The 13,227-nt window shown below is 44.3% G+C and overlaps 1 pseudogene; it reads left to right on the top strand.

Annotated features, from left to right (window-relative positions):
* Nucleotides 1-9,366: 9,366 nt before the first annotated feature.
* Nucleotides 9,367-12,944, top strand: LOC123039056 (uncharacterized; annotated as a pseudogene).
* Nucleotides 12,945-13,227: the final 283 nt, after the last annotated feature.

The raw sequence follows: 13,227 nt of genomic DNA, 5'->3' as shown, positions 1-13,227 counted from the left end.
CATGATTTATGTCCTTTGTGTTTTTCTTTTTCTTTAAGAACCATGCTAGTATGAGATAGACCTTCATTGATTTATAGAATGCTTCATGTGCTTCACTTAAATCTTTAAGTATGACTTTCTAGAATGCTCTTTGTGCTTCACTTAAATCTTTTGAGTATGTTTTTATAGAACGCTTCATGTGCTTCACTTATATATTTTGAGCTTCGATATTGGTTAGTCTATATTAATTGTAGAATGCTCCGTGAACTTCACTTATATCTTTTGGAGTATGAATAATACTATCATCAAAAGTGGGTTTAGAAGAGTGTCAACTTTAGGAATATTAGTGATCCCACTATTTTGGAGGGTGTTGAATCTTAGTGTGATATTTATGAAAGTGGATTTGGAGAGGTCTTGACTTTAGTTAGTAATGATTCCACTATATCGAAAGAGGTTTCAATTGATTATGAGAACAAAGTTGCTATCTATGATGATTATTGTGATGACATGTATGCTATAAAGAATAATGTAAACATGAAACTTGTCATCATGATTTTAATTTTCAATTGGATTATGCCTCACATGATAGTTATTTTGTTCAGTCTGCTCCCACTATTCCAAATGAGAAGAGTTTTGCTTATGTGGAGAGTAGAAAAATTTCTATGCTTGTAGATCATGAAAAGAATGCTTTATGTGATGGTTGTACTATTAAACTCATTCATGATGCTACTGAAAATTATTATGAGGGAGGAATATATGCTTGTAGGAGTTGCAATAATATCAAGTTTCCTCTCTACGTGCTTAAAGTATTGAAGTTATACTTGTTGTGCCTTCCTACGCTAGTTGATTCTTGTTCCTATAAATTGTGTGCTCACAAAATCCCTAGGAATAGGAAGTGGGTTAGATTTAAATGTGCTAGTCATATTCTTAATGATGCTCTCTTTATGTTTCAATTCTTATCTTTTATGTGAGCATCATTGAAATCATCATGCCTAGCTAAAAGGCATTAAAGAAAAGCGCATGCTGGGAGATAACCCAATATTTACCCTTACTTTTTGTGTGTGTTAACATGATTAAGCTACTGTAGTAATCATGTTTTATAGCTTTCGTTTCAATAAAGTGCCAAGTAAGACCTTTGGGAAGACTTGGGTAAAAGTTAATGTGATCTTGCTGTAAAAAACAGAAACTTTGCGCTCACGAGATTAGCCGTCATATTTTATAGAAGAGCTATTTTGAGTTGATTATTTTTGCAGAAGATTAATAGACAAATTCCTCCGTCCACCAATTTATTTCATAATTTTTGGAGTAGCAAAAGTGTGGTTGTTGTTCAGATCATTACAGACTATTCTGTTTCTGGCACATTCTGTTTTCAATGCATAGTTTGCTTGTTTTCTAGTTTCTATGGCTTATATTGCTCAATATAAGTTGTAGAAATGATATGCTACGGTATCCATTGTGTGAGAACAATTATGAATCTTGTCTTTGATAGTACCAAAGTGAATGATTTACTCTTTATCATACTAACCCATCTCACGAAGTTCCGTTAAGTTTTGTGTGATTGAAGTTTTCAAGTTTTGAGTGGGATATTAATATGAGGAGAATAAGGAGTGGAAAGACTCTAAGATTTGGGATGCCCAAGGCACCCCAAGGTAATATTCAAGGAATACTCAAGCGCCTAAGCTTGGGGATGCCCCGGAAGGCATCCCCTCTTTCGTCTTCAAAACCATCGGTATACCTTACCCGGAGCTATATTTTTATTCATCACATGATATATGTTTTGCTTGGAGCGTATTTTCACTCTACTTGTTGTTTGAGTAAAATCATTGGATATGAAATCTTGAATAAGAGAGAGTCCTCCCATGGCTAGTTAATTATTTGTCTACACATTGTTCTTCACTTATATCTTTTTGGAGTAGTTTATCATTTACTCACGTGCTTCACGTATATCCTGTGAGTAAATGGTTGAATGAATTGAATATCATAAATCTGAATTTTTATATATATATATATATATATATATAATATGCTTATAACATGGGGAGTAATGACTTCACACATAATAAGTATAGGTAGTAAACTTATTGAAAGTTAGCAAACGCAGAATTGGTCACTTGAACAATTCATGAAAGAATATTGAAGGAAGAGAGATTTCACATATGAATATACTATCTTGGACATCTTTTGTAATTGTGAGCACTCATTAAAATATGACTTGCTAAAATGTTGATGTTGGACAAGGAAGACAACTCCATGGGTTATGTTTTCCTATATCCGAAACGTTATATTGTCTTGGATCATCCAACATGTTGAGCTTGCTTTTCCCTCTCATGCTAGCCAAATTATTTGCACCAAGTAGAGATACTACTTGTGCTTCCAAACATCCCTTAAACCAGTTTTGCCATGAGAGTCCACCATACCTACCTATGGATTGTGTAAGATCCTTCAAGTAAGTTGTCATCGTGCATGCAATAAAAATTGCTCCTTAAATATGTATGATCTATTAGTGCGAAGAAAATAAGCTTTATACGAACTTGTGATAGGGAAGAAATAAAAGCGATGGACTGCATAATAAAGGTCTTTATCACAAGCGCCAATATAAAGTGACATTCTTTTGCATTAAGATTTTGTGCATCCAACCATAAAAGCGCATGACAACCTCTGTTTCCCTCTTCAAAGGGCCTATCTTTTACTTTTATCTTCTACCCTTATATAAGAGTCATGGTGATCATCACCTTTCGCTTTTACACTTTTTCCTTTGGCAAGCACTTTGTGTTGGAGCGATCCGGATATATATACCCACATGGATGTAGGTTTTCATAAATTATTATTGTTGACATTACCCTTGAGGTAAAAGGTTGGGAGGCGAAACTATACGCCCCTATCTTTCTCTGTGTCCGATTAAAACTTTGAACCCATAAATATCACATGAGTGTTAGCAATTGTGAAAGATTAAATGATAGTTGAGTATGTGGAGTTTGCTGAATCAAAGCTCTTACATAGACCCTTCCCGAAAATAATATGAATTGCAATTGTTTGATGACTAAGAGCATGGTTTGTTAATTTTCAAGAAAGTTTATGATCTATACTTTAACATGTGAATAGCTTGCTACTTGATCATGAGAAGTTTTATGAGTTGAGCTACTGTTATAATATATAATGATGCTATAAAAAGTGATTGAAACTATCATTGATCAAACTTAAGCACTTTCTAGCATTCACACTTCATAAATTATTTCCTTTATCGTTTACCTACTCAAGGACGAGCGGGAATTAAGCTTGGGGATGCTGATACATCTCCAATGTATCTATAATTTATGAAGTATTCATGCCATGTTTACAATAGTTTTATATGATTTTGTTATGATTTGATTGGAACTAACCCGGACTGACGCTGTTTTCAGCAGAACTACCATGGTGTTGTTTTTGTGCATAAATAAAAGTTCTTGGAATGCGCTGAAAATCAACAGAGATTTTTTTGGAAAATATAAAAAATACTAGAACAAAATCCACCGGAGGGGAGTCCCAAGGAGCCCACGAGGGTGGAGGGCGTCCCCCACCCCAATGGGGTGTGCCCCTGTGCCTCGTGGACTCCCCGTGGGGGGGCCCTGACTTGTCCTCGACACTAACCTCTCCTATAAATGCCCAAACCTCCAGAAATAACCTAGATCGGGAGTTCCGCCGCCGCAAGCCTCTGTAGCCACGAGAAATCAATCTAGGCCCTCTTTGCCACCCTGCCGGAGGGGGCCATCATCACCGGAGGCCATGGGGAAGGATCTTGGAGGGGCCATCATCGCCATGAAGGCCAAGGACCAAAGGGGGAACCACTTCCCATCTAGGGTGGAGGCCATGGAGGAGGAAGCACAAGGGGGAGAACCTCTCCTCCTCTCTCTCGGTGGTGCCGGAGTGCCATCGGGAGGGGAATCATCGCCGCAGTGATCATCTTCATCAACATCACCATGACCATCACCATCCTCATCTCTTTTACGTGGTCCACTCTCCCGCACCCCCCTGTAATCCCTACTTGAACATGGTGCTTTATGCCACATATTATGATCCAATGATGTGTTGCCATCCTATGATGTTTTGAGTAGATATCTTTTGTCTTTGGGTTGATTGATGATCTAGATTGGTATGAGTTGTTTGTTTTATTTTGGTGTTGTCCTATTGTGCCATCTGTGTTGCGCAAGCGTGAGGGATTACCGCTGTAGGGTGTTCCAGTATGTTCCTGATTCACTTATAGTGGGTTGCTTGAGTGACAGAAGCATAAACCCGAGTAAGGGGGTTGTTGCGTATGGGATAAAGGGGACTTGATATGTTAATGCTATGGTTGGGTTTTACCTTAATGACCTTTAGTAGTTGCAGATGCTTGCTAGAGTTCCAATCATAAGTGAATATGATCTAAGAAGAGAAAGTATGTTAGCTTATGCCTCTCCCTTGTATGAAATTGCAATAGTGATTACCGGTCTTGTTAACAATTGCCTAGGATAATTACGCACACCGACCCATCATTATTCCACACTCGCTATTTATGATATTTACTAATATATTCTATCTTTATGACAACAACACCTACTTTTATATTTTAGCTCTCCGATATCATAAAAGGTTATCCTCTTCATATCCACAACGTAGTTTTATTTCTCGTTTCTAGTTGGAAGCAAACGTTCGGTGTATGTAGAGTCGTATCAGTGGCCGATAGGACTTGAGAGAATATTGATCTTGCCTTTAGCTCCTTGTGGGTTCGACACTCCATACTTATCACTTCCACCTTTGCGAATTGCTACGATGATTCCCTGCACTTGGGGATTATCAGTGTGCGTGTATGCATTCATAGGGATGAGTGTATGCACCTATATATGAGCGCTTGCGTATGTAGTGTGTTAAAAAAAGGCCGGGTGAATCACGGGATACTGTCAAAGTTTATGAGACCGGAGAAGAGAGAGGGCGACCCCGATCTAGGGTTCCTCCCCTGCTCCCCCCGCCACTGCCGGTCACCCTCTCCTACTCCTCCTTCCCCTCCCTCGGTGCTCTTGTCTCCTCCCCCCCCCCCCCGAGGCGGCGGAGCGCCCCCTGCCCTCCTCCTCGTCTCGACCCCCCTCCTCCTCCATCTCCCTTCGCCACCACTGGCAGCGGCCTCCGGCATGCCCGCATGGAGCTAGCGTCGGCGGACATTCGTTCCCCGCGCGCCTGGAGGGGGAGTCGGGGCTCCCTCCTGCCCGGCGGCGGTGCCGTTCGGCTGGCGATTGTGGGCCCTGGCGGAGCAGTTCTGCCGGCTTCGGGTGCCCTCGATGCAGCAGCATGGTCATTGGCTGCGGGGTGGCGTGATGGGAGGCTGGCCGGCGATGCCCGCTCGGCCCCGATCTGGGCCCTTTCGGGCCCGATCTAGGCTGGGACGGGCCTGTGGTCCGGGGCGCGACGGCGTGGCTCCTTGGTGGTGAGGCGAAGTGGTCGTGGCTGCGGTGGTGATGGTTCTGGCGGTTGACGTGGTGCAGCGTGGCTGCAGGGACAGTTCGGACCCGTTAGGGTCCGGCCGGTCCGGTGATGGCCTAGCAAGTCCCTGTAGCTACGTCGGGTCGGCTCCGCGCGGTGGTGGAGGTTGCTCCTGTTGGGGAACATAGTAATTTCAAAAAAATTCCTACGCACATGCAAGATCATGGTGATGTATAGCAACGAGAGGGGAGAGTTTTTTCCACGTACCCTCGTAGACCGAAAGCGGAAGTATTAGCACAATGCGGTGGATGTAGTCGTACGTCTTCATGATCCGACCAATCCAAGTACCGAATGTACGGCACCTCCGAGTTTAGCACACGTTCAGCTCGATGACGTCCCACGAACTCCGATCCAGCAGAGTTTTGCGGGAGAGTTCCATCAGCACGACAGCGTGATGACGGTGTTGATGATGCTACCGAGGCAGGGCTTCGCCTAAGCACCGCTACGATATTACCGAGGTGGAATATGGTGGAGGGGGGCACCACACACGGCTAAGAGATCAATGATCAATTGTTGTGTCTAGAGGAGCCCCCTGCCCCCGTATATAAAGGAGCAAGGGGGGAGGTGTCCGGCCAAGGAGGAGGGTGCGCCAAGGGGGGAGTCCTACTCCCACCGGGAGTAGGACTCCTCCTTTTCCTTGTTGGCATAGGAGAGGGGAAGGAAGGGAGAGAGGAGAGGAAGGAAAGGGGGGCACCGCCCCCTCCTTGTCCAATTCGGACTAGAGGGGGAGGGGCGTGCAGCCTGCCCTGGCCGCCCCTCCTCTTCTCCACTAGGGCCCATGAGGCCCACTAAAACCCCGGGGGGGGGGGGTTCCGATAACCCCCCGGTACTCTGGTATATGTCCGAAACCTCCCGAAACACTTCTGGTGTCCGAACATAGTCATCCAATATATTGATCTTTACATCTCGACCATTTCAAGACTCCTCGCCATGTCTGTGATCATATCCAGTACTCTGAACTACCTTCGGTACATCAAAACACAAAAACTCATAATACCGATCGTCACCGAACTTTAAGCGTGCGGACCCTACGGGTTCGAGAACTATGTAGACATGACCGAGACACGTCTCCGGCCAATAACCAATAGCGGAACTTGGATGCTCATATTGGTTCCCACATATTTTACGAAGATCTTTATCTGTCAAACCGCATAACAACATACGTTGTTCCCTTTGTCATCGGTATGTTACTTGCCCGAGATTCGATCGTCGGTATCTCAATACCTAGTTCAATCTCGTTACCGGCAAGTCTCTTTACTCGTTACGTAATGCATCATCCCGCAACTAACTCATTAGCTACATTGCTTGCAAGGCTTATAGTGATGTGCATTACCGAGAGGGCCCAGAGATACCTCTCCGACAATCGGAGTGACAAATCCTAATCTCAAAATACGTCAACTCAACAAGTACCTTCGGAGACACCTGTAGAGCACCTTTATAATCACCCAGTTATGTTGTGATGTTTGGTATCACACAAAGTGTTCCTCCGGTAAGCGGGAGTTACATAATCTCATAGTTATAGGAACATGTATAAGTCATGAAGAAAGCAATAGCAACACACTAAAAGATCAAGTGCTAAGCTAACGGAATGGGTCAAGCCAATCACATCATTCTTCTAATGATGTGATCCCATTGATCAAATGATAACTCATATCTATGGTTAGGAAACTCAACCATCTTTGATCAATGAGCTAGTCAAGTTGAGGCATACTAGTGACACTATATTTGTCTATGTATTCACACATGTATTATGTTTCCGGTTAATACAATTCTAGCATGAATAATAAACATTTATCATGATATGAGGAAATAAATAATAACTTTATTATTGCCTCTAGGGCATATTTCATTCAGCTCCCTCCTGTCAGCTGCGTTGCGGTTGCCACCGAGCCTGTTGTCTTCTCGTCCTACCTCCAGGTCTCGTGTTGGTGGCCTCAATGAGAAGGTGAAAACGGTGCGGTATCCGTGGTGGCACAGGCTGGTGTGCGGCATGTTGGGCGGCGCGCTTCCGATTGTCTAGGGTGGTAGTGGTGGTTTCGGGGTGGGAGAAATCTCTGGCGGCTCATTCGCCACTGGCGTGGCTGCGCCCGTGGGCGTTGCCGGGCCCTCCTAAGGGGCGTCGGTGATACCCCTTCCCCAGTGCCAGCAGCATACCGGGGGAAACCTTAGGACTTATCCGGGCAGCATCGGCATCGTCGACGCATTTATAATCTAAATCAGGAAGACCATTTTTCGTAAAAAAAAAAGGGTATCGATAACTCCCGAATGTCCGTGTTTCCACCCCTCGGTCCGAACTAGCTACTGGACGTATGATGGTTTTGCACAAATCTTGACTGCTACTGCTGCCACTTAGGACAGACACCACCGTTTGGAATAACTGTGTCTCGGTCCGGACTGCCCACCCACTTCGCCTCGCCCACTTCTCCTCCCCCACTCCACCCGAGCAGTTGCCGTACACCATGGCGAAACCGCCACCGCGTGCCCCTTTTCCCCTTCCCCCTCTCCATTTGCTCCCATTCCCGTCTGCATTGCACCCATCTCCCCGCCCCATTCTCTGGGTGGTTCCCATTCCAACTGCACACTTTGTTCTCTCCGGGGAGCCGCCAATGAGGGATTTGAGTCCGACGAATCTCAGTCGGCCGTCGTTGTTGTCCGGGGCGCCGGCGAACTGTACTGGCAAGTCGACTGCCTCGCCCGGAGGAAGTTCCCCACTCGACCAGCAAGGCTTTTGTGTGAGGTGGCGACGAATTTCCATCGGGTATTGGGTGTAGAAGGGCTTACTCGCCGGAGCTCCTCCTTGGAGGACTTCCTCTCCGGTGACCACCAAAGTGTTCTTCTCCTCGGTGAGGTCAGTTTCGCATTGTACAACACTTTTTTGTGCGGTATGTGATTGCTTCTCTGGGTGCGTTCTTAAGCTAGATCCCCAAATATGATGTGTCAGTAGAGTGAAATAGTGATTTTTGTTCTCAAGCTAGATTTACAAATCTGATGGAAGAGCAGACTGAAACATGGTGTTGCGATGCTAGATCTACAAATCTGATGTTAGTGTAGTGCCCTTTGAACCTCGCATGCCGTTTGCTGCCATGTATGTTTTGAGAAAATTGTAGATGCAATATGTTTGCAGATGGCAACTTATTAGCTTGACTACTAGACCATGGATGGCAACTTATTATCTTGTCTACTAGGCCATGGATGGTAATTTTTGCCCAAACCTTTTTCATCAGCACTTTCTGTTTGCTAGAATATGCAATTCCATCTGTTTTACAACAGAGTACACTCTGCTTTTTTTTGCTACAGAGGTACCCTTTTTTCACTGTTACAGACTGATGGTGTTGCTTTACAACAGATAGATTGTGCATTTTTTTTCATGTCTCAATGATATGCGATATTTTTTCGTTGCTAGCGTGGATCACGTTGATGACGATGGCAAGTTCTGACATCCTTTGTGGACACTGCTGGCAACTACACTATCTTACATATATATGATTGAAATTCAGAGAAAAGCAACTCGTGTTAACTATCTCCGATGACATTTTATGTCTGTTGACTGTAGATCAGTGGATGATAACTTATCACCTTTTTACAACATAGTGTGGATGGCAACTACAGTGCTATCATACCGTTATGTTGATTTTTCATAATATATCTACTAGTGATGGCAACTTTGCCTGCTCAACATTTTTATAGATGTCCGAGTTGTTTTGGATGGCATTTCTGTCCAAACGGCGCACTGTCAGCTTGACTTGACCGACAACCATATGGCAACATTCTTTTATTTGTGCACCAATTTTCCTAGATGTCAGCTTCTTGTGTATTTATTTAGTACATATTTGTAGGATGGCAACTTCATTACCACTCAGGTTGTACTCACGTCTTCTTTTGGCATTTTGCAGAACCATGGTCTGGACTGTCCCTGACCCTGATAGTGATGATTTCATGCTGCCAAGAGCTGAAGTTGTGGGTGGTGCTAATCGCAATGCAAAGAATGTATGTACAATCTATATGGCTCCATCTCTCCCCAATTAAACATGGTTTTCTCTGTGATGCAGCCACCCCCTGAGCTCCTATTATTTCCTTGTTAACTTAAATTTTGCACATGCGTTCAACAGTAGAAAGTCGCGCGCAACAGGGGATCACATGAACGTCTAACAGAACTATATCAAGATTTCGATGACGCCCAGAAAGAAGCTGCAAAGGATATGGGGATGCAGTCCCTGATGAACATTAAGTGCACCAACTTGAATAACCCCATGTGTGACTTGTTTGCGATGTTATACCATCTGGATAAGAGGGAATTTTTCATACCAGGACGTGGTAGGATTCCACTAGATGAAGAACCTATCTTCAACACACTTGGTGTCCCCAATGGCGGCATGGATGTCCCTTACAAGGTGGATACGAAGGTGCAAGCATGTCTTTTTTCTGAAATGTTCCCTGGGCTTACGGCCCTCCCAGCGAACTCTGCTTTTGCAAATATGCTTGGTGCGATGCAAACAAGCGACTATGATTTTAAGAGGAAGCTGCTCATGTAGCTGATATCAAATGTCTTTGCTCCGACGACATCATTACGCCCTAGCAGCTTTCTGCTTTCTGCTTAATCGGATATGGGACAAAAAATCATACCTGCTCCCAGGGGACTATTATTTCCTGTTCTGGTATGATTTTTTGTCCCGTATCTGATTTGCACCTTACCTGCTTAATTATACAATTATTTCATAGTTTCAAGTTCATTTTCTCCTTTTTTACCAACATAATGCTGTAGATTATGATTTTTCATTGTTCTTTTTGTCATTTTCTCTATCTCGCAGGACCAGATAGGGAATGTTGCCAACATGAACTGGTGTAAATTCATAGTTGGTTTCCTTCACACTTCACTATCCAATAAAATGTACAACAAAGGCTGCCAGCTGCATCTGATGGCAAGTTTACTTCATGCCAAACCACTTTCACTTTGCCGCTCTAAGTCCCCCCCACCCACCCACTCAACAGTGTTTTCTTACTCTTTTTTTGCATTACAAGATATTTTTTGTGCCAGTGCCTTGACCTGCATGTTTCATATTTTCTTTTCAGCTCATGTATGTCGATAAACTTGACATCAGCACTGTCAACCTTAACCCGGTTGGCGGTCTGCCTCCATCACACAAGTTTGCTGTCTGTGGTTGGACTGATGTCGCAATCAAGGTTGTTCTCTCTGTAGACAGGAAGCCCGATGGGACGTTTGGCAAGCTACAAGCTAGTCATTTTACCCCCAATGTTCAACCCCCACATTCACATTCTAACAATGTGGCAACTTCCTACTAACCTTTTGCTTTACAATCCTACTACCTTTTCTTCTTCTTTTCAGCTTATGGGAGAACACAACATTGATTACAGCTTATTTGGGGGCCCCGACAACTTCAGCAAATGGATGGATGGTCACACAAATGCCTCATGCCCTTCAACGGTAAGTAACACACTACTTTTTCTCGATGCATTATTTTTTCAAGACAGCTCACACTCTTGGCTGAGCGGTTTATTCTCTCTCCCATTTACATATTGTTTCTTCAAACACAAGCGCGAAGTAACGTTGAGAATCTTGTCGGACAGTTTGCGTCCGGTATGACCAATCCCTTGGCAACCTTGTACGGGGTTGGATTGCAATGTCGGCTGGCGATGGAGATAAAGTTGCCAACCAGTTCTGTTCTTTTGTTCGTGGTGGCACTTCTCGTCCAACTGGATCTAGGGGCAGATACGACCACAATGATTCGCAAGAGATACCCCCCAACGATGAAGATTTATCAGTTGATGACAGTGAGTACGACGATGATGACTAGCAAGAGGACACCTGTAACGATGGCGAAAATAGAATGGACGATACTGAGCATGACACGTTGCTTGAGCACAATCGTGGATGTGCTGAAACATCCACTGGACAGGGATTGGGTGGGCATTCTAGTACCGAAGCCTCCAAAAGGGATAGGGATGCACAAGATGCGGACCTTCAAGCTGCTTCCAAAAGGAGAAAGTTGGACCCCGTTGCTGGTAGAAAGAGGTCTCATTTCTATTCATTATTGTTTCTTGCAATTTTAATTCATTAATTATTTATTCTACCTATTTTTGGTTCATCGTTCTCCCTCGGCGACTAATGTTTTGTGTTTTTCTTGTAGGGAGGCAACCGCTGGTGGAAGAGTGACCATAGAGAAAATTGTTCAACTGCCTTCAGATCTTCAGCTTGTGCAGGCAAGGCTCATACGGCTACACATTCATCTCCTCGCTTTGCATCCTCCAACATGGGAGATCTGGTAGTTCCTGAGGACATGAGGGATGCAGGGAAAAGGTTAGCAGTACGACATACGTACATTAAGTGTAATGTTTCTGCATGGCTAGTTTTACATAAATTACATGGCAACTTCTAGATGGCCACACATGCCAACTCTGTGCCTTATACATTCATGTCACCACCTACATTTTGCCATCCTGCCCGCTAAGGTGGCAACTATACTTTCATACATTTTTCATGCACCATACATGCCAACTTTCGGTTAGCCGCCATGTGGTAACTTCAACCCCTACATAAATGGCTTTTTATTACTATCTTCTGATCCACAACATGTCCACCACTTTTTGCTGTTTGAACTTATTTTCATTCACACTTACAAATCATTAACCACATGGCAACTTTTTCATATTGTCTAATACTATCATCATTTTTTCACTGTTTCCAGCCGTGTTAACCTTCATTTTACTCAACGGCAAATTTTACTTACATCTTTCATGCACGACAACTTACAGCCTTTCTATTTTACTACTGTACTTACATGCAGGCTAAAGAAGAGAAGCAATCAGCCTGGTCATATGGCTAAAGCTAGAAAAAAAACCCGTTGGAGTGCATGCACGCTAAGCTTGCTTCATCCGACAATGTGGACTTTGTCAAAGCACATGCTGTCACTAGTTCTGATGCTCCAGCTAAGTTGTTTTCATATGTTGCTGCCGTGCTGACCGACAATGAAGGTGCAGGATCAGGGGGTTCCGATGATTTGGTCTCCCCAAGAACAGTGGGGGTTGCGCCGGCATTGGTATCCATGAGGCAGGGGATCAAAGGTAGCCCAGCAGTGTCTGATGTTCTGCACCAAACGCAGCAGCCTAACGTGCATGTGCTAGACACTACCGCTGATAAGTCTGAGCAACCTTGCTCAGTAGGTGAAGATTGCACAACTACGGCTGCCACAACTGCTGTGGAAAATAAGGGTCCGGTAGTCACGCAACAAGCACATCAGGCTGGACCGCATGATCGCACCGCTCATCCGCTTATTGTTTCCAAAGATGCTCCACTTGTAGCTGACAAGAAAACAGGTAAACAGGCAGTCGGTACCAGGAAGAGCCCTCGGAAAAGAGTTGATTAGTCAGGCAATGTGCATGGTCAGGACACAGGGTATGTGCATGCTTCAACCTTTTTCCTGACTGTCCCCCCCCCCCCCCCCAGGGCAAGAATGTAGAGGAATGTACTTGGAGGTGGAACGGTGCAGGAACCGACAGTCTCTCACAAAGAAAAGATTCATCCCAATCCAACGCTCAAGCACACACGTGTCCCACTGGATATGGGTATCCCTTACACTCCAAGAGTTGACCATCCTGCACAAGGGACAGGCAAGAAGGTGCTTATTGATATTCCAGACACGACTCCGCGCCCTACTGCGAAGCCTAAGGATGCTGAATCAGTCGACAAGGACGTCTTTGTTGATCTTTCTCCATTGGCAGTGTCTATTGGTGTGATTGAAA

Source organism: Triticum aestivum, chromosome 2B (genome assembly GCF_018294505.1).
Source record: "Triticum aestivum cultivar Chinese Spring chromosome 2B, IWGSC CS RefSeq v2.1, whole genome shotgun sequence".
Taxonomy (NCBI): domain Eukaryota; kingdom Viridiplantae; phylum Streptophyta; class Magnoliopsida; order Poales; family Poaceae; genus Triticum; species Triticum aestivum.
The sequence above is the reverse complement of the archived record's forward strand: the minus strand, read 5'-3'. Positions and strand labels throughout refer to the sequence as shown.